Source organism: Lissotriton helveticus, chromosome 1_1 (assembly GCF_964261635.1).
Source record: "Lissotriton helveticus chromosome 1_1, aLisHel1.1, whole genome shotgun sequence".
In the NCBI taxonomy this organism is placed as follows: Eukaryota; Metazoa; Chordata; class Amphibia; order Caudata; family Salamandridae; genus Lissotriton; species Lissotriton helveticus.
Window position 1 is genome coordinate 1183050745 of NC_136057.1, and position 26042 is coordinate 1183076786.

A 26042-nucleotide genomic window follows, 5' to 3' on the forward strand; every position below is an offset into this window, starting at 1 on the left:
AACGGTTTCACCGTATGAGTTTTTACACTACAGATTCCGTTTTTGTTTCTCACATTGCTTACGGTAAGGTAAGGAAATGTATTGTTCAGTTAGTAAAAACTTACACTGTAACACATTCCATACATAATATTGCAAAATAACTTTAGAAAAAGAGCAAGTATTAACATTTTTGAGATTATTCCAATGTTTAGAAGAATGAATTCGTGTTTTAAAATCACCTAAGAACATACTGGCAAAGTGCAATTGCGAGGGATTTACTCCACCTACTATTTCCGCTGTACCTTAGTGTGCCCTTTTCCCTCTATTAGTTATTATTTATGCTGCACACTACAGGTATCCCATTCAGTGGAGCAACAAAATTAATTACTATGTTTTGGCCTGCCGGGAACCTACCCAGCATTTTTATTGGGCCCTGGCATTAGATGAAGTGAGCTTACCTCGTTTACGGATTTTTAAAGTGCAATGTGCCTTTTGTAAAATCATCTCAAAACTTTATGGTTACCAAACACTTATTTTTCACAATGTTCTAGGTGCTCATATAATAGAGCCAGCATGACTCTTGCTATGATTGTTTCTCCTTCCTAGCGATTTGTTGCTAAATTGATATGGAGCAAAAACCCTTACTGTGCACTTTTAACAAACTTAACAAACTTTAAGAATCTTTCAGTAAATCGTACATTTTCTCCCTGCAGACCTGCTATTACTGCTTAACGGCCAAAATGAGCTAAAACTGTCTTATTTGGAGGACTATATCAGGTCTCGCCCTGTCCTGTTTTGGTTAAAGGTTTGGAAAAACCCTGAAGCCTCTCTGACTAGGGAAATTTTGGCCGACTGCCTAAAATGCGACCAGGGCATTCGAATTCCCTCTTCAGTACGAATAGAGGGAACCAGTTCTGGACAATATTTACCGGGGTCCAGTGTACATGTCCAATCAAACATGTAGTACAGCAGGTACAAAGTTCCCCGAGAACATAGGAGGGAGAGTGTGTGGAGAAGAGTATTAGGAGAGTTAAAGCAGGGAGCAGTGAGCTCCCTTGTTGGAACTGAGAGGCCTCACACACCCAGCGAGCTAGATGTCAAGCTTCATCATTGGCCTCTTGCTCCTCGTCAGACTGGCGCTGCAATGTCTGACGGGTGCCTAAAAGGCGCTCTTTGTCGGAGTTCTTTTGTTCCAGCCAATGGTTGTGTGCGTGTGAGGGGTAAGATAGGGGTGTAGTCATGTGGGGATAGTGATATTAAAAAAGGTGAATCAATTCACAAGGACATTTATTTGCGTGACTGATTCCCTTGGTTAAAAGGTGGGAAGGGAGGTAGAGGCTGTAAGGGGCACAGTGGAACTACCTCAACCCTCTGATCAGGTCGACATGTTTCTTGCTTGATTCGCAATTCCTCAGGACCTCTAGTGAACAGTACTACACAGTGAAAACAAAAGTAAACGTAAATGTACAAATAAAGGGAGTCAATACAACCTCTCTGGGTCTGTAAAGGTGCAGGCCTAGTGGTTCTGCGATAAAGGGGTGACCTAGAAAAGATGTAAGATAATCAGCCAAGCGTTTTGTAATGGCGTAATCGCTTCATAATGCAGTCGGTCACCCTTGCTCTCCAAAGGAATACACACACTCATAGGAATATTAAAACACAGGGCATATCAGCAGAATAAACCCGTAGACACTTTGGTACAAAACAGCAATTAAAAACAACAACACTTGAATGAAGGTCTAGGCTGATGCTTACCCTAAAGGAGTCCCTAAAGGGCCTCGCAGTCTGTAACCGTGGGGCAGCACAGTTAGGTGTAATAACCTAGGGAGACAGAAGTATGTACACGAACCCGGTCCCATGTTAGAGTAGATATCGGGATTAAGCCAATGAGAAGATCATGGCTAAGAGAGTGCCATGATATCAGGAATCTAGGCAAGTCATCCACAGCACCAGAGCCCGAGGTTATGAGCTGACCGCATCTCCGCGTCAAAACGCCGTACGGGGAGGGCGTGGTCCCAAAGGAGGAATGTCTGCGCATGCGTAGGCAGAGTGCGCTGTTCTAGTGCCACATCATAGAGCAAGTACCTGGGAGTGCGGCGGCCATCTTAGAGGGGTGTCTAATGATTATCTGTTAATCCCCAAAATTGCCACAGACATATTAGGGGGTCATGTATGAATATATAATATATCATAGAGATCATAACTAGGTCATAGCCGTGTCAACAATAGGACGCTGGATAATTATACACATGCATATGAAAGGAAGACCATAGTGCTACAATCCCTTTTTCCCTCGGGGAATACTGTTAGTTATTACGATTACGCCATTACAAAACGCTTGGCTGATTATCTTACATCTTTTCTAGGTCACCCCTTTATCGCAGAACCACTAGGCCTGCACCTTTACAGACCCAGAGAGGTTGTATTGACTCCCTTTATTTGTACTTTTACGTTTACTTTTGTTTTCACTGTGTAGTACTGTTCACTAGAGGTCCTGAGGAATTGCGAATCAAGCAAGTAACATGTCGACCTGATCAGAGGGTTGAGGTAGTTCCACTGTGCCCCTTACAGCCTCTACCTCCCTTCCCACCTTTTAACCAAGGGAATCAGTCACGCAAATAAATGTCCTTGTGAATTGATTCACCTTTTTTAATATCACTATCCCCACATGACTACACCCCTATCTTACCCCTCACACGCACACAACCATTGGCTGGAACAAAAGAACTCCGACAAAGAGCGCCTTTTAGGCACCCGTCAGACATTGCAGCGCCAGTCTGACGAGGAGCAAGAGGCCAATGATGAAGCTTGACATCTAGCTTGCTGGGTGTGTGAGGCCTCTCAGTTCCAACAAGGGAGCTCACTGCTCCCTGCTTTAACTCTCCTAATACTCTTCTCCACACACTCTCCCTCCTATGTTCTCGGGGAACTTTGTACCTTCTGTACTACATTCGAATTCCCTGGCTGGCCCAAGTACGGGCGAGTTTGACTGCTGTTAACCTCAAGCACATCTTTGACAACCCTAACGAATTAGATTGGATTGATGGGAAGATCATCCGTAAAATTTTATTTAAATATTATGGGGAAGCTAGATATAATCAGGAATCAGCCAAAGTCTCTGTGAAACAGTATATCTCAATGAAAGGTGATGATGAACCCACTTCGTGTTTACCTGTTAGTTATCTCCTAAAAGATATTACACGCTGGGAGCGTAGTCTTCTTTTCCGATTAAGATCAGGATCTATACTAGATTTGCTGTGCTTCCCTATAGGCTACCAACCCAATATTGAGAACTTGGCCTGTCCATGCGGGAACTCAGGGAAACAATCCATACTACATTTTTTGTTCTTTTGCTCCTTTTATCAAAAATATAGTATGCAGTTGCTGATACCGTTTTTTAGAGCTAAGGGCATAAAGGATTTTAAAGTAGCTTATAAAACTATTCTCCAGCTTAAAGACGATGACATTATATACCGTGTGTGCACTTTTTTGAAAATGGCTATCCGCTCTCGTTCCTCTATGAATTGATGTCTGCCAGACTAGGTTGTGTTATATGCATTTAGAGGTTTTTGCATTCTTTGTATTCTGCACCATTGCACAGCCTCACCTTATTTAATGTTGCAAATTGTAACTTATATGAGCTTTAGTAATCTGCTCTTTTAGCTGTTGCTATGGGAAACTTTGCATTTTATTTTAATGTTACTTCAAACAGGAACTCTGCACTTTTGCACTTCTTGCACTTTACTCAATGCTGTTAATTGTAATCCATACGAGCTCTAGTAACCTGCTCCTTTAGCCGCCGCTATGGAAAATTTTGCATTCTGTACCATTTGCTGCTACCTCAAATGGGATTTTTTGCACCGTGGCACTTTACTTGATGCTGCTATATAGTAATATATCTGAGATTTAGTGACTTCTTGGGAAATAATGCATTTTGCCATTCTGGTATTGATGCTGTCGTTAATGAAATGGAAAACCTAACAATGTTTTATCCTATTTTTAATGCTGATTTTTATTACTAATAATGATGGACCATGTACGTGATTATGTGTGTATAATTGTACTTTTATGGATAATGAAATATCCGAATAAAGACTATTGACTTGACTTACTGCTTAACGGCATGTATGAATTGCATATTGATTAAAATCCTGTTTTAGCAGGCTTCTACGTTCCGATGTTAAAGCTGGGCAGCTACAAACTATGTGACAAATGTTTTCTCTGTGGTAGTTACAGAGGCGACATGAAGTTGACTTACACAAGTCTTTCCACGCTGGGAGGTTACTACGGATTTGAAGTCGGAGTCTTAAAAGCTTTAGCTTTGCATTTAGTCCGTTTAGAACTCCCAGATTATTCTGGGATTCTGATTGCCCATATGTTGCAATTACTATCCACGTGTGGGACCTTTTCACTAGCACCTCTCTGTCCAACAGTGATTACACTTTTCTACTACTCTCATTATTAACTCTGTTAAATGCAAGTTGTGAGAGGGGTAGGGCCCATAATTGTTCTGCGTTCAAAGTGGTTATGGCTAAATTAAAATATTCATGAGCAGTCGTAGTTTTGGAATCCCGAGCTATGGGAACACAGGAAGAAGATGAGAAATCCATGTGTGCATCAGCCTTCCCCATGTTCGTGGTCATTTCCATTTTGTTCAACTCTTTGCTACTCACAGAAAAAAAATCGAAATGAAAGGATAAGATTTCAGATGGGAAAACTGGGACTTCTTCCGAAAAATAGATCAGGAGATTGTTGGGTGGATTAGTTGCAGCCATCGGGCAACCAGAGTGTAATTTCCTTAATGTTATTTTTGGCCAGACTAGCCGCAAAGAAGATGGAGCTCAACAGATGATCACACAGCACTATCAAAAGACAATGAATGATATCACTAGGTACCACTATAGTGGTACCAACAGACGCCCACCCTCAACCTTGATCACCAGCTCCTGGGCGATGGTCTAAAAGAAAAAGGTTTTTAAAGCGGAAAGAAGAAGGAGAAATGGGCAGGGTAGGAGCTCACTGGTCAACCCCAGAAGAGGCACCCAGACCTAGCTATGCTGCTTCCATGAGGCCCTGGCTCTCTTTCCGCTGCGGCTGACTACAGCCACTGCACTCTCTCTAGCTCTCCTCTTAACACAAGTGACACACAATTACGTGGCACTACACCTTGCCTGCAGAACAGCTGAAGCATGCGACCTGTAGACTGGATAGCAATTCTGCAGTTCTGTCGTACACAGCTTGGCAGGGCATGCAAAAGCCCTACAGAGTAAACAATTGGCAGAGCCTCCAGAGACTTTAGAATTCAAAATTATTCAAAGTGATAAGGCCTTTTCCAAAAGTTCATTGCACACTGCCCTCTCCACCTCTCCCCTGCATCTGCCTTCACATCGTACAAGTCTGACTGCCTCTCCACTGCGGGTGTAGTTGAGGTGCTGGGGGGTGTAATAACTGGGGGCAAAAGGGCACACACGTGCAGGCCGGGAGAGCCGAAAAAGAAGATAAACAGCCAGCAACCAGAGCAGGAAATAGAGTAAGCAGGCCAGCAGAGTGACAGTGAGAGCAAAACCAGAACCACACACCACAGACCCCAACTCACAGAGGGGCCGCAACCACAACCATAGAGGTGCAGCGGAGCGGCAACGTGACACTCCCACCGGCACTCTAGAGCTTGGCGAGCAATGGGCTGCGGCAACTGCTTCATCAGTGCTCATGCTCAGCAGTAATCCAAAACTCGGCAGCCTCCCCTCACCATGCCGTGAATCCTCAACGTCAACGTCCGGGGCATTGCCATCTTTTATTGAATTAATCAAGTCAGAGGTGGATGGCCCTTATGAGTCCCTAGCACCCGTCTCCGGAGAAGTATAGAAGTATAGGCCACTCTTGCTAGCCCTTATTTGGGGCATCTTTACAAGAAAAATAGGAGGCGGTTGGAGCCGAAACTTAATCTGCACACTGAGCTCGAAGCTGTGTGTGGAGACTTCAGAGCAGTACAAAAATGTCCAGAGCATGAGTTGGTGGCTCCACCAATCGATACGAGCCAAGGCTGGAATCAAAGGGGTAGCTGTGTGAACTCGCCGTGTTGGTGCGTGAACGTTGGCTGCTGAAACCTTCACCTGCTCTGAGTCCCGGTCCCCTTGCCTGCCTCCCGCTGTCACGCTGGTGTAGCCATCTGGCCGGCGTGACCGCCGAGCGGAGGCTGGGCCAGGGACTACATCTCCCGGCAACCTTTGCGGCCCCTGCATCTCCAAACAGCGCCAGGAGGCGCATAAAAGGGAGCCGAGCCCCGCCTCGCGGGAAGCCGGACGAAGCCCGGGCAAAGGGCGGGCCCTCAGAGGCCTGAAGAGTCTGGGCTGGGCCGTGTCCCTTGGCTCCCCGACATGAACATTGCTTAAGGTACCAATTGTTGCAGGAGTGTGTTTGATTCGTGAATAAGAACTGACTGAGTAACAAGCAGTATAATGGCTAAAAAAACTCCCATGTCCACACGAGCAACAACTAGGAAATTAATGCAGACCAAGACTCCTCTTCCAACCCTAACAGCAATTGATAAAATGCTACAACAAACAATTGGGGTTGTAGTTACAGCGATAGAAAACACCGAAAGACGCCTCTCGCTACCACCAAGTATGTGCTTGAGAACTCCGTCTACACAAGGAGCCGATTTATTTGTAAATACCTCCACTATAACTGCTCTTTCACAGGACTCTATTTTGCTAGATTCTTATGCAGATCTGCCAGGGAATGATCAGATTCTAGTCGAGGCACCACAACAGTCAACATCTACTGTATTTGCTACCCGAGAGAGCAGGCTGTCACTAACACCCAATTTAAAAACTATTGAGATTTCTCACCCATTCACGGTGACCGATGTGCCTAGTATTAGAGTAGAGTCAGAGGGCAGTGACACTATTAATATTAACCCAGTGGCCGAGTCAGCTGACACCAGTCTACTGAGTTGCACGGGTCAGGCCGGCGCAAACGTAAATGTACCCATAGTAGGAAACTGGTAGTTATAAATAGACAGGGGAAGAGACATAGGAGTAAAAAGAAGAGGCTAATTCAGACCACTTTGAAACAAGGGAGGGAAGGAGGGATAATGCGGCTGAACACAAACCCACAGCAGAGCGAAAATCCTGATATTACCCAGCAAAATTTACCACCCATTAACATGGAGGCCCTCATACACCAATTAGAACTAATGGTAAAATCTCACATTACACCGATGGCCGATAGATTGAAGACCTTGACGGACAAAGTGGAAATTCTTGAAAAACTGGGGATAGCCAACTTAGATTTGTTAGAAAATCTTATTACACAAAGTAAGTTATCTATAACGAACGAGTTAAAGAGTAAGCCCGGTGACAACCAATGTAACAAGAGCACCTATCTCTTCAACCCCGGTCATATTAGCTCCAGCCCCGAAAAAATTACCTACCAACATTCTAACCACCACAACGAGCCAGAAACCTGATGTAAGGCTAAGGGAGAAAGGGGGTCCTACATTTAACAACACGGGCAGGACAGTGTCAGTGCGGCATATTAACAACATAATTCCAGCAACGATTAATCTCCCACCAGAATGTAGCCCGTATGTAGCCATTCTTGCTAATGTCCCAAAGCTCAAGCCCACCCAATTTGAAAACCAGCAAACCCTCAAGAATAAAACCCTGCATTGGCTTGCTCAAAATTGTGGATTTCCAATGCGTGGGGCAAACCAAATTATTCCACACAGAGAGTAGGCTGGTTGGGCCCTAGCAAAAAGGAGATAAATGGGGATTGCATAGTAATCAATTTCAGGATCTCCGAATGGGCTAGAGATTCCATTTTAAATGCACTCATACCCTTAAAACACGAATACAATACAACCCTGCTCCCCCTCGATTATTTCTATAGGAGTCAGTCAGGAAAACAAGTTACAACACAGACTGCTGACTGGTATAGAGCTACTCACCTTAACCACCTTAATGTAAACTATGAACCAGCACCTCTGTATAATTTATGGGACAATATTACTATTCCGACTTATAATAGATTCCAGGTGTTTGGTTCACTTGAAGAGAATGATTGACTGAGGGGACAAACTATAGCACCACAGCCTGAAATAATCGTATCTGAGGGAATGAATTTAATTGAACAAGAATTGCTATGTACATATACGTCAGATGAGGACACTGCCGTGAACTTAGTAAGTAGTGACCAGAATAACACTGACGATATAACTGAACCTGTCGTTAGTCCTGGCATGGATATAATTATGAAAGTGACCTCACACCATGATCCATTAGCCAATAATACTGCAGAATGCCTAAAAGTTATTACCTGGAACATAGCGGGAATTACTTCCAAAATAACTACTCCGTTCTGGGAAAACTTTATCAAGCAAGGCCACGATATAATCTGTCTCCAGGAGACGTGGCATAAAAACCAGGTACAAGTTGAGGGGTACACATCATACAGTGTAGATGCCATAGCTCCAGCAGGAAGAGCAGGCAGAGCAAAAGGTGGCTTACTAACCCTTGCATCCACTACCCTAACAGAATTTAGCCCCGGTGGCTATGTGGAGGTGGCCCAGCACGCATCAATTGTGCGCCTAGTGCATGTCAAAGGCAGGGATTTAATAATAGTAAATTTTTATAACAATATTGTTGGACCCAACCGGGGCGCGATTGTACTGGACATAGAGCGGGCCATAGAGGAGGTACTTGCTTTATCAAGTGACCCCCCTGTAATATTATGGGTGGGTGATTTTAACATTCAATCATGTAGCCATGCACAGAAGGGGATCTGTGGCCATCGTGAGGAGTACTTTCATGGAGGCAGTACTGTTTTTAACCATTTCCCACACACTAACTATGGGAGTGCGTTAAATAATCTAGTGGCCAAACTAAATCTGGAATTATTGGACTGCACAAAGAACAAAGATAATGAAGCGTGTCCATCATTTAGAGGGAGAGATGCTCACTCGAATATCGATCACATTCTGGTATCCAATGGAACTGTCTACTCTAATGTCTGGGTAATAGAGCAGCCAGTGAGCGATCATAACAGCATATCGCTAGAATTGGCAGGTTGGGAAAAAAAAAAACATGTATACGAAAGCTCGGTCCAAGGGATTATAGCAGAAAGACCCAATGGCATGAGAATTAAGTGGACCAGAATTGACCCGACTCAATTCATGGAGGACCTGTTTCTAAAATGTAGTAGGGAGATAGGTTATTGCCTGGAATCTAATGTGGTCCCTGGCATTTTTCTTGCCAATTTCTCAAAAATAACCAAGGCAATCGATAACTCACTCACAGCAAGGAGCCGTAAGCTGAGGAGAATACAAGTGGTGTGGTTCGACAAGTATTGTGCCCAGTCATTAAACAAACTCAAAATAGCACTTGATACCAAGCCCAGGGACACAGTAAAAATTAGAGAGGAGGGTCTTAATTATAAGACCGCCCTTGCAGTTAGAAAAAAAGATCTGCAAAACGAGGCCTGGTTGAATTTGGATATGGCTGCGGAAACAAAAAACCACAAATTATTTTAGGATACTGTAAATAGTCCTTTTTTAAAGAATGATAATATCCCTGAAATTTCCTCCAATGTTAGTTGCCGCGCTTGGATAACCCATTTTACTGGGATTTTTAACTCTGCTTCCAACTTAGATGGGTTAGTTTTAAATATAGATACAGGGTCCAGTTTTAAACCAAAAAAAATGCAGCTATCTGTGAGCCTTTTTGAGGTCACCGAAGCAATAAAAAATAGCAAAGGTGGTAAAGCACCAGGACCCGACGGGGTACCTATGGATTTTTATAAATCTGAAACGACCCTATGGGCCCCTATATTAACAAGATATTTTAATGCAGCTTTAGAAGACATGTTTCCACCTACATGGGGCCAGTCCATCATAGTGCCTCTCTACAAGAAAGGCTCTAGGTCGGAGGCGCAAATTTATCGTCCCATCTCACTTCTGGACTCGTCAATTAAAATCCTCAGTCGAGTTCTTTTAGAAAGACTAGAAGCCTGGGTAGAGGAAAATAACATCTTATCCCCAGTGCAGTACGGGTTTAGAAAGGGGATGGGAACAATGGAGCAGTGTGGGCAACCTCTTTTTGTGTTTTGCTGACTTGAGTTCAGCATTTGATTTGGTGGAACACTCACTCCTCTGGCCAGTTTTATTGGAGATGGGTGCCCCGACTGAAATCATACACTTCCTGGCTAGACTTTATGAAAACTTATCTAGCAAAGTTAGATTCGGGCCTGATGGAGAATGCACACCCTTTTTTTTAGAATTAATAGAGGCATACGCCAAGGATGTGTGCTTGTCCCACTCCTATTTTCGCTCCTTATAAACCAGATAGACTTAACTCTAAGAAGTATTCAAGCAGATGCCCCTACTATTAATGGTAATTCAATTCCAATTCTTTTAGACGCGGATGACGCGGTTCTCCTCTCCCGGACCCAAAATGGCTTGCAATGTTTGATTAACAAGTTTCATACTTTCATTGAGAGTAGAAAATTGATAATCAACAAAAGTAAAACCTTCACAATGTCTTGTGGCAAGAAAGCAAGAAAAAGCAGGCCCTTCTATTTAGATGGGGAGAAATTAGAGCCTGTAAGAAATGTTTGTTACCTGGGCATCATATTCTCCGGGGATGGGAGGTGGGCCAACGAACAAGATAGCGTTCGTTTTAAAATGGCAAGAAATACTAGCAGTATTTTTAGATTTGCAGCAAAACTAGGGGGCCGCAGAATCCAGGAAATGGTGTCAATATATAACTCTAGGTGCATATCATCAGCCCTATAAGGGGCTGGGATATGGGGTTATCATCCCCAGAGCGCTAACTTAATCCAGAATGAGGAGAATGCCTTCCTGAAACGTTTGCTTTGTGCTCCGGTTTCGGCCTCTAACGAACTAATACACAGGGAAGTTGGCTTAAATCATGTCAATGACCTAATTGCCCTACGACCCCTGTCCCTATGGCGCTCTATATGGGCAAAGGAAGAGACAAAATTCACCCAGGATGTGATCAATGACTGTTTAAAGCTCGACCACTGTTCAAAGATCCCCTGGCTATGTCACATCCAATCATGGTATAAGACACTTTATGGTAGTGAGATTTTCGAAGAACCAACATTGGGCACAGGGTTGTCAAAAAAGGAGCTTAAAATTACCTTCCTAAAACATACAGGTAATATCAGGATGGATAAATACCTAAAACAAAGCACGTTCAATTCTTATCTGGAATACAATATTAAGGAAGGCTTACAACCATACCTCACTACTGTTAGCAAAAGTTCACACCGTTTTGTATTATCTCGCCTACGTTTGGGGGTTGTGCATTATTTAGTTGCATTTCCAATAATTAAGAAACCAGGTACATGTTTATGCCCATGTGATGGTGTATCTAAGCAGAGTGGTCTTCATTTTATGCTGTTTTGTAAATGTTATACTTTTTATAGGAAATTTTATTATTTAAAATATAATATTCGCAGCACCAAGAAAGTGATGCAATTGATGTTTAATTTAGAGAGCCCAGATATATGTTTTTATGTGGCTACTTATATTTCAAAATGCATTTTTATATGTAAATCAATCACTATATGAATTCAATACTTAACCCTGACTCTTACGCACTTTATCACTGTTAGTTTGTATATGAATAATGCCTGTGTGTACTTATATGCGTTTTAACTTAGCTAATTTGCACGCACTAGAAAACGAGCATTTTTAGCACTTTTTGCACTTTATTGCTAGTTTGCACATGTATGAGTAAGCGACTGTGTTAGGATGCAATTTAAGAAATGCTTATTTGCACACGTTATTAAAAGTCTAATATAGATAGCACTGATGTTACTTAGCAAATTAGAGTCGATATAAACCAGATGTATTGTATTTATTTTGATTGTTGCTATATGGTTGTATTCATACATACCGAATAAAGCATTTTTTGAATTGAATTGATTCACTCAATAGGGTTTCAAGGCACTGCAGCGGGGAGTGGGTGGGAGCTTGCGGATCCGTCTGGGTGCAGATTATTCAGTCGAATTGAGTTAGCGACGGGGATTGCCCGAGGTGGGCAGACAGGGTGTTCCAGGTCTTGGCAGTGAGGTGGGAGAAGGATCTTCCTTAGGCTCTGGTCTTGTGGATCGGTGGCCTGGGACAGTTAGGGAGAGTGACGGTGTCTGAATGAGAGGCGGTGGCTCAGATATGCTGTTCCTACGTTGTGGAGAGCTTTGTAGGCATGTGTGAGGAGCTTGAAGGTGATTCTTTGTTGAGTGGAAGCCAGTGCAGTTCTTGAAGGTGTTCAGTGATGTGGCTGTGGCGGGGGATGCTGCGGACCAGTTTGGCTGCAGCATTTTGAATGTTCTGTAGTTTCCCGTGGAGTTTGTGGGCGACTCCGGTATAGCGTGCATTGCAGTAGTCGAGTCTGCTGGTGATGATTGTGCGGGTGACTGTCTTTCTGGATTCTGTGGGGATCCATCTGAATGTCTTTTGAAGCAGGCAGAGTGTGTGGAAGCAGGATGAGGATACAGCCTTGACCTGGCGATTTATTGTGAGCGAGGAGTCCAGTATGATACCAAGGTTATGTGTGTGGTCCTTGGGGATGGGGTAGGTTCCCAATGCGGCGGGCCACCAGGAGTCGTCCCAAGCTGAGGGGGTGGGTCCCAGGATGAGTACTTCAGTCTTGTCCAAGTTGAGTTTGAGGTAACTATCTTTCATCCAGGTGGCAACGGCCTTAATCCTCTTGTGGATGTTGATTCTGGTGGTTGTGGTGAGGGAGAGGGTCAGCTGGGTGTCAACGGTGTACGAGACGATGTTGAGTCAATGGTTCCCGACGATGGCAGCAAGGGAGGCCATGTAGACGTTGAAGAGGATGGGGCTCAGGGAGGAGCCCTGGGGCACCGCGCAGCTGATCTCTCGCTGTGTTCGGCGAGGAAGGAAGGAGTGGATCCAGTCCAGGGCCTTCTCACGGATGCCGGCATCGTAGAGTCTCATGATTAGTATGTGGTGGGAGATGGAATCGAAGGAGGCCGAGAGGTCCAGCAGGATGAGGCTGAAGTTTTACATTGGTCGAGGAGGGAGCGGATGTCGATGGTGGCAAGGAGTGTGGTCTCAGTGCTGTTGCTTCAGAAGCCAGATTAGGATATGTCCAGGACGTGGTTCACTTCGATGAACTCGGAGAGTTGGGCATTGATGGCCTTCCTTCTCGATGACCTTGGCTGCGAAGAGGAGCAGGGAGATGGGTCTGAAAAGATTGAGGTCTGTGGGGTCGGCGGACAGCCTCTTTAAAAGGGGGTTGATCTCGGCATTTTTCCAGTCATCGGGGAAGGTGCCGGTCTCGATGGAGCAGTTGATGGTACGACGAAGCTCTGGGGCGATGGAGGCAGCTGTTCTATGGGAAACGTGATGTGGGCAAGTGTCCGAGGAGGCTCCGGAATGGTAGCTCTTCATGGTATTGAGTGTGTCATCTGGGGTGAGCAGATTCCAGTTGAGCAGGATCTGTTGGGGTGCTGCGTCGTTGCGTGCGGTTGTGTCGGGCGGTGTGGAACAGGTCTGGGTGTCGAAGCTGTTGTAGAATTGCCTGATCTTGTGGTGGAAGAAGGTGCTGAGGTTGTTGCAGAGGTCTTGGGAGGGTGGGACGGCTGTGGCCTGGCTGTGAGGTTTAGCGAACTCCTGGACGATGTGGTTTTGAAGGTTGCGTGGGTTTCTGGGGTTTTGTTGGTCCTCCATCTCTTCTCGAGCCGTCTCCCGGAGCATCTGGACTCATGGAGGGCAGGAGTAAACCAGCTAGCTTTTTTGGAGTGTTGCTTACCGGGTGCCTTCTTGAGGGGTGCCAGAGTGTTGGCGCAGTTCGAGATTCATGATTGGAGGTCGTGTGCGGAGGTGTTAGCGTCTGCTGATGTCGGGGTGTGGTAGTGCTGGGAAAGGCGGTGAGATGTTGTTCGGTGACCTTGTTCCAGACTGGGGGTGGTGGTGTACGGTGGGTGTGGTGAAGCGAACACAGTGGCGGTCAGTCCAGAGGAGTTTGTGATGTGGCTGAAGGTGATGTTTCCGCTTGTAGAGAAGACTGGGTCGAGCGCGTGTCCCGCTGCGTGGGTCGGAGCAGTGACTAGCTGCTTGAGTCCACATTTTGGTGAGGTTTTCCAGAAAGGATACAGTGTTCTGGTCACTGGGGTTGTCCAGGTGAAAGTTGAGGTTGCCAAGTAGGAAGTAATTGGTGGATGTGAGTGCCTGGGGTGGGATGAAGCCGACTATGGTGTCGGTGAAGAGCAGGTGGGGGTTGGGTGGTCTGTAGACAAGGGTGCTGCAGTGGGTTGTGTTGGCTTTGGTCTGGATCTGGAAGTGGAGGTGTTCCATGGTTGTCGTTGGGTCGTCCGAGTGGGTGGCGAGGCAGAGGGTGTTCTTGCGGATGATGGCAATGCCGCCTCCTGGTCGGTCAGGGTGGTCCTTGCAGGTGATTTTGTAGCTGTCGGGGATGGCGATGGTAATGTCCGAGCCAGAGCTGGGGTTAGTCCAGGTTTCAGTGAGGAAGGTGATGTCTGCAGAGACGGCGTAGAGGAGGTCCAAGATTTCTGTGATGTGTTTGTGGAGGGAGCGTGTGTTGAGGAGGATGCAGCTGAGACGCTTTGATGCGCTGTTGGTCAGCTGAGCTGCGACAGGAGCCGGAGTGTGGAGGTGGGTGAGAGTGTAGCCGCAGTTTCGGCAGGAGAAGGGTCCTTTGGTGATGTGAGGTGGTAGGTGGCGTGGTGTCCTGTGTTGAGGGTGAGGAGGGTGCAGCTTTGTATTGGTGGAAGGTCCAAGAACTAGGGTCCATGGTGCTGGGCGTGGTCAAGGCGCAGAGGGGTTTGCCTTTGGTGCCCCAGCGGCCGCCATTCAGAAGTGTGGAGGAGGCTGGACGAATCTCTCTTACATGATTTGATGGACTAATATTTGCTGTTGTTTGTGGAGTGCTTCTCCCAATTACCCTTTAAGCCTGGAAATTTTTAAAATGGAGTACTTTGGCGGCTGAATCAATAAACGCCATATTATAGAATGCCATGATTGTAGCTGGTGCAATTTATTTTTAGAATAGCATCTGAAATTGTTTGCGTTTCTCTCATTTTGACTCAACTCGGCTCCAACTTCATTTACAAAGTTTCTCTCCATGGTTGCCTCCGGTCTATTGTTCCAGTGTGTGAACCAATATTGTTTTCCCATAGGCTAATAAAATCAGTATTTATAGGATAGCAAGCAGCACTATTCACAACTTGGAATACTTTTGTTTATGAATCGTACAGCAGATTTTTTTGGGCAAATTATTGTTTTGTATAATATTCAAGGTGTGTGAACTCTGGGACTTTTGCCTGAAACTATACAGGGTAACAGTTAGAAAATGTGGACAAATGGTGTACATTTATGAAATAAGATTATGTATGTGATAAGATTCTCATTTTATAACACGAGGAATCTTATTATATATTTGTTGTAAACAATTAGTGATTTTGAGTCTTGGTTTCACTACTCAATCTCCAAGCATGGAGATGTAAGTTGGGTAGACTCTGGTGCAAGACGCTGCCCTGCTGATGCCACAGGAGGGCCTCCCAACGAGGCAGCCAAATGAGAGGACAGATGCTCATGGCCAGAGTGCTGGGTACCACACCTTCCTCGCCCAATCCAGAGCCACAAGGATGACTATGGCTTGGTTGTTCCTGATCTTCCTTAAAACGTTGGCCTGGAAAGGTAACAGTGGGAGTCCAGCGATTCAATCTAGGTAATAGGCGTTTCCGAGTGAGAACTGCCTTGGGAACTCGCCAAAGTTTAGACACCATTTGTGATCTGCTATGCAACTCCAGCTGAGTTTGTCTACCCTGGCATTTAAAGATCCAGTCAAGTGGTGTACAACCAAGGAAATGCCCTAAATGACCCAATCAGATCCAGAGGCGCAAACCCTCCTGTAACAGGACCTACAACCCCACTTCAAGCTGCTTGTTGTAATACTACATGGAGGTGGTGTTGTCTGTGAGTACCTGCATTGGTTCCCCCTTGAAGGACATGAGGAAGGCCTTTAACCCCTTCCGTGTGGGGGTAATTCCCCCGCTGTGCTGGGGGGCACGCGCAGCGCCCCCATGCTCATGACGAGCACAGCTCATCATGAGGCAAGGCGCTCGTGTGCTCATAACGAGCTGAGCTCTTCATGAGCCCACCCGTTCCCGTGGAACGCTCAGCACAGCAGGGGAATTATCCCCGCATGCGAGCGTTCCACGGCTCATGACGAGCTGAGCTCGTCATGAGCACTGGAGCGCCGTGCCTCATGACGAGCTCAGCTCATCATGAGCATCGATGGTGTTAATACCAAATGAATCACCCATAACTCCAACAGGTTGATGTGAAGATCGGTTTCTGCCAGTGACCTGAATCCTTTGATCTCTACCTCTCCAAGAGGAGCTCCACAACCTAGCAACGATGCATCCATCTCAGTCATTAGCTCTAGGTTGGGTAGGTGGAGTGGACTGCCACCAGTCCAATTGAAGTCCAGCAGCCACCACTGCAGATCTTTTGCAATCTCCTTCGACATCTGAATGGAATCCAAACAATTTCGTTGGGCTGAGTCCACTAAAACTTAAAATCCCACTGCAGAGCCAGCATGTGTCACTTACTGTGATCCATGAGCAGAATGCAGGAGGACAAGAAGTTTCAGAGCTGCACCTACGGAGACCCAAGACAAAGGTTTAAACATCCGGATAATAGCTCAAATGTCCTGGACTAGTTGAGGCAGATGGAAGGATCAAAACTGCACTGTGGGGGAGGAGCCAAGCTCGCGTCCGAGATGGCCGCGTTTTAGCTCGGCTCCGATCACTCTCCTGTTTCCGACAAATATCCTGTACTTTATCCTGCCCCGGGAAGTATTCCACGATGTGTAGTGGAACGACGATAACTTACAGGCACTTACCGTTTGCTCCGGTGATTCCTGGGTGCCGCGGATCCTGAGTTACGCCCCTGTCTACTTCGGGGCCTCCGGAGCTGCCGGGCCTGGCACTCCTTGGCGGCGCCCGGGCTGGACAAGGCGCGGTGGCCGGCCCTTGGTGGTGGTGTGGAGTCGGTCGGAAGGGCCGATGTGCTAATAGACCGCTTGCGGCCTCCCGGGCCTGGTCCGGCGGTCCTGCTGCCTGTGTTGGGGAGCTGACTTGCAGGCTGGTGACCCTGTGGCAGGGGGTCCACGCCTGTTGCTGAAAAGGCAGCAGAACAGACAAACCATTGACTTTGGCGACTGTCATTTTAACCGGCGCTCTGCCGTATTCAGCGCAGAGGCGCGCTTTTAAACCACGAACCTTCAACCTGTCCCACACACCATTTCTGGATCCCCACTACTACAGGACGCTTACCTGCTCACTCCTCCTGAGAGCACCGGCTGGCTGGGTGCGGAGCGCCTCGGCGGGATCGCAACGGCCGGGGGCGCCATCTTGGGCTGGGCTGCACAGGCGAGGCGAGTGACCTCATCGCCACACCCCCCGAGTTCCGCCCCTACATAGGAGTGCCTAATCCATCTCTCGGCACTTGCAGGCTGGTGACCCTGTGGCAGGGGGTCCACGCCTGTTGCTGAGAAGGCAGCAGAACAGACAAACCATTGACTTTGGCGACTGTCATTTTAACCGGCGCTCTGCCGAATTCAGCGCAGAGGCGCGCTTTTAAACCACGAACCTTCAACCTGTCCCACACACCATTTCTGGATCCCCACTACTACAGGACGCTTACCTGCTCACTCCTCCTGAGAGCACCGGCTGGCTGGGTGCGGAGCGCCTCGGCGGGATCGCAACGGCCGGGGGCGCCATCTTGGGCTGGGCTGCACAGGCGAGGCGAGTGACCTCATCGCCACACCCCCGAGTTCCGCCCCTACATTAACGGTCCCTCATGTGTCAGCGCAGCGGACGAGCGCAGCGGGCGCGACGAAGGCGCGCCGGAGTTGCGCCTGAGTTAAGCCCGTCTGCGCCCGTCCGCGGCCGGACGGGCCCAGGGGCCAGTAGTGCTGTCACTTCCCATCTTTACTCGTCCTCCGCGCTCAGGCGCCTACACGCCTCGGCCTGCCCTCTCTCCTCTGACACCTGGGCCCGCATTACCTCACTTGGCATTGCAGGCACTGCAACCCCTAAGCTTGCTCCAAAACCATCATTTACCGTCCCGGCTCCCCCCGAGTCGTCCATCCGGGTCCTATACCTGAACACCCGCTCGATGGTCAAGCACCAAACCGACATCCTGCATCTTCTTATGTCTGAAAGCCCCGACGTCTTATTGTTATCTGAGACTTGGCTTACAGACGACTCTCTCCCAGACATCCTGGCTGCGTTACCCCCTGATTACTTTTTAATCAACAACAACCGATCAGGGGGCCGCACCGGGGGAGGGGTGGCAGCGGTAATACGCAAGGATCTTAAGATTATTGCCTCTGCGGCCATGACTCTACCGGATGTAGACACCCTGGTTCTTAGCCTGGGGACCGAGGTAGGCGCAGTTACTGTTGTGCTACTATACCGTCCTCCCCATTCCATGCCGTCCTTTCCCTCATCCTTCATCGATCAGCTAACCAGTATTGCTACCTGCTCTCCCCGTATCATCATCATTGGGGACTTTAATTACTGGTTTCAACACGTGGACGCCGGCCCACATGCTTCCGAACTGTTCGAGGGTCTCTCAAACCTGAACTTTAACCAACTAGTCAGGTCTGCCACCCACAAGGGTGGCCACATCCTCGACCATGTTTGGACCCATGGAGTCACGTCCTCCTGCCCACTAATAACACCTTGTGTGTGGTCGGACCATTGCCTGATCGATACCACCTTTTCAGCGGTCGGCCAGATTAAGGTCCCCCCACGGGAGAATGGCAGGGCCCGCAAGTGGAAGGCTGTCGATCCCTCCAAACTACTGGTTCACCTGTCCCAAACCTATCCTCTGCCATCTAATGACACTGGTATCGACGAGCTCCACGGCCTCGTGGCAGACTGGCTTACTACAGCCAGTGACATCTTTGCTCCCCTCACTGAGTTTCCCCAATCCCGGCACAGTAACTCCCACAAATGGTTTACCCCCCACCTAAAAGCCCTCCATCTGGAACTTCGCCAGCATGAGCGCAAGTGGAGGAGAGACTACAGCCCTGTGAGCAGAGACGCCTACGTGGCTGCCCGCAATGGGTATAAACTTGCTATTCTGGCTGCCAAAAAAACCTATGCCTCTGGTAAAATCTCATCTGCCCCTGGCCAGTCTAAGGAAATCTTTAAAATCCTTAATGAATTCACCTCCGACCCCAGGACGCTTCCCACTCAGGCCCCTACACAGGAAGCATGTAATGCCCTCAGCACTTTTTTCGTTGAAAAAATCGCACTGATTAAGGACACCATCCCTGTTATGGCTCCTGGCGCTGGATCTGCTCCCCCTTCCCACAACACTTTTTCTTTTACACAATTCCCTCTCCTAGACCCCACCTCTTTGGCCACTCTTGCCACCCGCATCAAGTCGGGATCCCCGGATGACTGCTGCCCTCCCTCTATTCTGAGGGACATCTGTCATACTCTACCTGACTGTATCCTCCCCCTGCTAAATTCTTCCCTTTCTTCCGGGACGGTGCCGGGCTCCTTCAAGGAGGCCGTGTTGGTGCCTCTTTTGAAGAAGCCGGGGGCTGACCCCGCCGCTCCGGCAAACTACCGCCCCATCTCTCTTCTACCTTTCTTTTCAAAAATCCTGGAAGCCCACGTCACCACCTGTCTCTCACAGTTCATCGAGAGCTCCAACTTTCTCGAGGTCAACCAAGCTGGCTTCAGACCCGGCCACTCTACGGAGACAGTGATCTTGGCCGTGCTGGATGCCCTGAGGGACGGTGTTGACGGGGGCACCCCCCAGGCCCTGGTATTGTTAGATCTGTCAGCCGCTTTCGACACGGTGGATCACAACATCCTTCTCCGCCGTGTCGAGCAGGCTGGCATCCAGGGCCTGGCTCTGGCCTGGGTCAGATCCTTCCTGACGGGCAGGTCTCAGACCCTAAGCCTGGGTGCTTTCAGGGCTCCTAGAGAGCATCTGCTCTGTGGGGTCCCCCAGGGTTCTTCTCTGTCTCCTCTTCTTTTCAATCTTTATCTTCGCCCCCTTCTTCTCTCTCTAAGGCTGTGGGACGTCACTGTGTTTAATTACGCGGACGACCTGCAGCTTATCTTTTCTCTTAATTCCCCCTCTGCTATTTCCAACTTTCAGTCAGCTATGTCCCATATTCTCCAGTGGATAGGCCATAACCAGCTAAAGTTGAACCCCGGTAAGACGGAGCTCCTCCTTCCTGGTAGGAGCTCCACTTTCTGGGGGCCCCAATTCTGGCCGGTGGAATTGGGCCCTTCTCCCACCCCTGTGGCTTCGGTGAAGAGCTTAGGGGTCACTATTGACTCCGCCCTATCCCTAGGGCCGCAGGTGGCGACCGTGGTCTCGTCCTGCATCTACCAACTGCGCAGGATCAGGAAAGTGGCATATCTTCTGACACCCGATGCCCTCCTGCAGGTCATCATGGCCCTCGTCCTCTCCCGCCTGGATTTTTCCAACTCGATCTACCATGGTCTGCCTAAAACATCGGTGGGCAGACTACAGGTGGTCCAAAATCAGGCGGCGAGACTGGCCTTAGGGATCCCCAAGTGGCAATCTGCCAAGCCCCTTCTCGTCAAACTCCACTGGCTCCCTGTTGCTTCTAGGGCAGCCTTCAAGATCGGCTGCCTCACTTTCAAATCTTTGGCTGGTCTCTGTCCCACCTTTGTAAAATCTCTCATTCGACCCTATTGCCCGTCCCGCAATTTGAGATCTTCCCATCTTCACTTCCTGACTGTTCCCTCTTATAAGCTCTGCAGATCCGGGGGCCGGAGATTTGCATACCTGGCCCCCAAGCTCTGGAACTTTTTCCCCCTCTCCCTTAAAATTTCTAACTCTTTGACTCTTTTTCGTAAATCTTTAAAAACTTGGCTTTTTCCCCAATCTGGTTAAATTTCTCTGCCTCCTCTACTTCCAACCAGCGCCAGGAAACCCATGGTGTCAGTGCGCTCTATAAGCATCCCTTACGATACGATACGATGGACGGGGTTAACCGTACATCTGGCTCGTCCCCCCTTTGTTCTCCGGCCCGGCCATTTTGAGTTCCTCCGCCCGGACTCAGAGAACGGTGCCGGCGGCGTGTGGGGTGCCGGCGCATCGCCTTCTTCTGGTGGCTCCCCTTCCTGCCCTGGTGGCACTTCCGCAGGTGGTTGCCGGTGTCCTGTTTTGCCTCGCTGATATCCGGGCGGGGGTCGGTGTTCGCAGCGGCCCCGCCGGGCTTCTAAGATGGCGGCCGACCCCATGATTCTCGGCCTTGCGGGGACCGGCGATGCGGGTCCGCCGCGCGGCACGTTTGCTGAATGCTGTAATGGTGAGCCTACGCTTCGCGACATCCTCGCCGCCCTGCGCTCCTGGGGGGCACACATGACCGCACCGACCGCTATCCTGGAGGGGGGTCCCTTTGTTGGGTCTGCCGGACCCCCCTCGGTTTGTGCGGCCTCCTCTCTGTTGTGTGCTGCTGGAACTTTCCTTGGGGTCGTGGACCTGGAGGCTGCTGTTGGTGTAGATGTGCGGGGGTCCGCTGCCCTTCTTCGTCCTGTGCCTCCTTCTGCTCTGGAGGTTCCCCGGCTGGATCCCGTCTGGACCGACCTCGATGGGTCTCCTTTACCTCTTTTGCCTCACATGGCCGTACGAAGATCCTGTGACTGTGCCGCTGGACCGGCTTTCTCCGTATTTTCATAGGAACTTTGTCTGCTTTGCCTGAAGTGGTTACTGTACTTTCTGGATGATCCGGGTCACGATCGCTACAACTTGAGTGTATTTTTGATTCGACTCCCTGTTATTCACCTCCTGTTTTATGTGATCTGGTTCCTGGTGCACTGGAAGATTACAGTTTGCGAAAAACGAGGACAGGGTTGAGCTGATTTTGCCTCTGTGGACTGTTATTTTGCGGTATGGTTGGGTGATCTGTTCATAATTGTAAAATTATGTTTGATACATCTTTACGTTCCTGGAGCTTCTCCGTGTGTTTATTATCTTCCCGTGGGTTCTGAATATTTTCGGGCGGGGGGGTGGGAGCTGAAGGGGTTTTGATTATGTGGCTCCTCTCCCGCTGTTTTTTCCCTGTTTTCCCTCCCCCCCCCTTTTTAATCTAAGTGATTCTTTCTTTCTTATATTTCTCTATATTTCGGGTTCTAATTAGGGCGACAGGCACGCTGCTGGGGGGTAGGCCATAGCCTTCTGCAGGGGTGCAGGGTGGGCTGTGCGGGGTGGTGGGGGGGGTCTGTTTATTGTATCTTTCCCTGTTCCTCTTTTTGGTTCTATGGCTCTTATGTATCCCCTAATTTCGTGGCGCGGTGTCGGCACATAGCCCCCCGGGGTGTTTGTGCTGGCATGGCCCTTTTGGTATGTCTGCTGTCCCGGTTTACTACGCATTCATTTCTCCTGTTGCCACTAGTTCCATGTGCCGAATTGGTATTGGGTGCTTTGTTAGCCGTGGGGGGCGTGCACTGACGCTGCGCCCTCACTTTCCCCCTCCCCCTTTTTTGATGTCCTCTTCCTCCCCTTTTTTCCCTTTCCCCACCCCATTTTCTTTTCCCCCCTTGGGTGTTGTAACGGAGGGCTTTTAGTTTTGTAAGCGTATTTTTCGCTGTTTTATTATTATGTGCCCTGGTGGTGGTGGGTGGGTGTTGAGCAGCGATTGTGATTGTTCTTGATGTGGGACTCACGTTCTGCCTTTGCCAAAATGTATTGTTTTGTTGGTCTTTTCCTGTATTTGGGACTTCGGCTTGCTCACGGCCCACCACGGCCCTCTGGACTTTACAGATTTTCATTATCCTGTGACACCCTTTTTCTATTATAAAATTAACCTACTTTTATCCTGTCCGTGATGGCGACTCAAAGACTTGTTGCTTTTGCCTTTCATATGAGCTATTTAGAAAGCCTGTTGTCTCTCCTGTATTGCCTCGTATGTCTCTTTATTGTGGTGGCCGGCCCGGAGGGTTGTAGGCCCGTATCTGTGAGCGCCTTCTGTACAATAAAGGTTTTAAAAAAAACGAAAAAAAAAAAAACTGCACTGTGTATAGCATGACTCTAAAGAAGACAAACCTCTTTGAAGGAGTCAGGAGTGACTTTGGCAAGTTGATGTAAAATCCCAGTGATGTCAACAAGTGGTTGTCTGGAGATGGTTCACAATTGTTTGATGCGGGCCTGCCTTCAGCAACCAGTTGTCGAGGTGTGGGACGACTGGTATTCCCAACCTCCAAAGATGGGCAGTGACAACCACCATCCTCCCCTTTGTGAACACCTGAGGCGCACTGGTAAGAGGAACACTGAGATCTGAAAGTACTCATGGCCTACCTGAAACCACAGGTAGCACCTTTAGGACTATAGGCATCTGTGGAGCGGTGGCGAAGCAGACCTGGACAAGAGAAGTTCGGTTTTAAGGAGTGTAAGTTTATTCAGGGCTTAACACAAGGAATTCTGGGAACTGTAGGACTCGTGTTCCTTCTTCCCTTGAGGTGTCGAAAGTAGTCTGGGTCCTGGAGTGTTCTTATTCTGCTCCCAAAAGTCTTGGCGGTGGCTCGGAAAGAGAAAAGAAAACGGGTCGTAAGAAAGAGGCCCTGGGACCGTAGGGAATGACGCGGGAAGCCAGGGGGTGAAAAGTGAGGGAGAACTTAGTGCACCGCAACCTTCACCAGTGCTCTGTGAGCGTTTTACCCAAGTCACACTTAAGCTTTGTTATGGCCTAAGGCTTTGCTCTCCCTCCACCCCCTCCTCTGTTCTCCCCTGTTACGCTGCCCCAGCGAAACCCAAAGCGGCCCCGTACCTTGCTTAGCCACGTCCCTCCTGGGCCGTGGCTGGCGTCTTCGCGGTGCCAGGTAGGGTCTGGTTGCCCGTTTCTTCTTCCTCCCTCAGCTCCCGCGATGTCGAGTCTCTCCGGTTCTGCACGCTTGGCGGGGTCTTCCGTTCCGGTTTCACTGTCGTTCTGGGCTGGCACAAGAAAGGTCCTTACCCGCGTCTCCTCCCAGCTTGTCTGCACGATGGGTCCTAACGAACGGCTTCCTTCTTCCGCGTCTCCGCCTTTGAGCCAGTCCTGGTCAGGTGACGCTGTCATGTGATGTGGTAGTCTTGGGGCTTTAAAGAAACAGTACTCGGGCCGCTCTGTGAACACAGAAGGGAAGACGGAGAAAGGTAAGGGGGAAACTGTTCCATCTGGGGGTCTGAGTGTGCGTCGTCACAGCATCCTACAGATCCAATGCCACCATCCTGTCTCCTGGATTCAGGGCAGAGAGAAGTTGGGTTAGGTGAGTATTTTGAACTTGTCCTTCTTGAGGAAGAAGTTCAAATGTCAGAGATCTAAAACAGGTCCTCCGTCCTTTTTCAGCATCAAGAAGTAATGAAAGTAACAACTAGACCCAACTTCTGATGCTGGCACCCTTTCTATGGCTCCCTAGTCCAAAAAACCTTGAACATCCTCCTGCAGAGTGGACAAGTGGTCCATCTAAAGTTGTTGTGGAGTTGGATGCATTTCCGGAGGGGTAGGGCATAACGGTTGAGGACAATTTAAAGCACCCATCTGTCTCATGTGATGCTTCACCACTTGTTGAGGTAATACGGGATTCAACCTTCTCAACGACAATGTGCTGCTGAGGACAAATGAAAATGGTTTTGTGCAGAGTGGGGAAGGGGCAGATGATTGAGTAGATTGTTGCCCTGGGGGTTGGGGGCTTGACATTAGCGGCCGGATCCTCAACCACTGCTTTGAAAGGGCTGAGAGGTCTGTTGTTAGTGAGGAAAAGTTTGTTTTTCCTTCCAAAGTCTCAAAAGAGGTGAAATGCCATGTGGGTGGTGCTAGCCCGAGGGAGCGCTCTGTTGCTTTATTCTCTTTGAAGCTCTCCAGGACTCCGAAGAGACGGGTGCCATCGAAGGGCATGTCCATCAGTGATTGTTGTACGTCGCTCACAACTCCAAATGTTACATCAAAGCACCACACTGGTGGCCACAGCCCTACCCAAGCAGTTGGTGGTGCCCAGGCCCAATACTATAACTTGTTTCGGTGTATCCTGGCCATCTTGAATTATTTGCTGCAGGTTGGCCCGAAGATTGTCAAGAACTGCGAGCAAGATGCCGATGTCTGCCACCATGTCCAACAACGCAAGCAGATAATGGCCCTAGAGACAATTGGAATGGACAAGCCTGAGGGCAAGGCTGGCAGATGAGCACATGCATTTGCCAAATGCTACTATGCGTTTTTACTCTGTATGGCGGGCTGGTCAGAAATGCATTGGGATTCAGCCTGCTGGCCTAAGCCTGAACTACTAGTCTTTCAGGTGTTGGGTGCTACAGGAAAAAAAGTTTGATCTCCTGGAGCTGGCCTATATCTCCTGGCAATTTGCTTGTTTACTGGAAAGCAAGAACCTGGCTTCGCACAGTTGCCCAAGAGTGTGTCTGGGAGTGCTTCATTAATAGGTAGGAGTGGTTCCTCAGAGTTCTGAACTGGCTGCAGGACCTCTGTAAGCACAATCTTATTTACTTCCATTGATGAAAGTTTAGTCCAGTATTTCAACTGCCCTTCTTATAACCATGGTGAATGAGACATTCTTCAGTGGAATTGAGGTCAGTGCTGGATGATGGATGATGTATGAAGATCACTAGACAGACTTGTGTAGATTGAGGAAAAGGTTTTCAAGGTTGTAAAGTTGAGATTGACCATGAGGATCATAGTCCTGTAGCTCCAGACCTGAATTCCAGTAATTTATAGGAAGCTTATCCGAATCCAGTTGAGGTCGAGTGAGAGGTGGAGGGGGGCATGACTCTAAACGAGGTCACAGTGGCTTTGCTTCCGAGATCGAAATAACTATGTACTTCTCCTCCAGTGTCGCTGCTGATGCTCAGTGGGCCTGGCGCCTGACTTGTGCTAGATGATGTGTCGATGCTGGCATCTGTCCTGGAGTCTGAGCTGACCCTAGAATGGGGTCAAGAGGCAGATTCGGTGATCTGCCGGTGGTAACAAGACTGGAGGACTCCTCGGATCTGTGGGGTC

General features: G+C 48.5%; 1 protein-coding gene across 2 annotated transcripts in view; it reads right to left on the reverse strand.

Moving 5' to 3' along the window:
- The window catches only part of CCDC146 (coiled-coil domain containing 146), a 950534-nt gene that overhangs the window by 77278 nt on the left and 847214 nt on the right, over positions 1-26042 (reverse strand). The gene's annotated exons all lie outside the window — the stretch shown is intronic.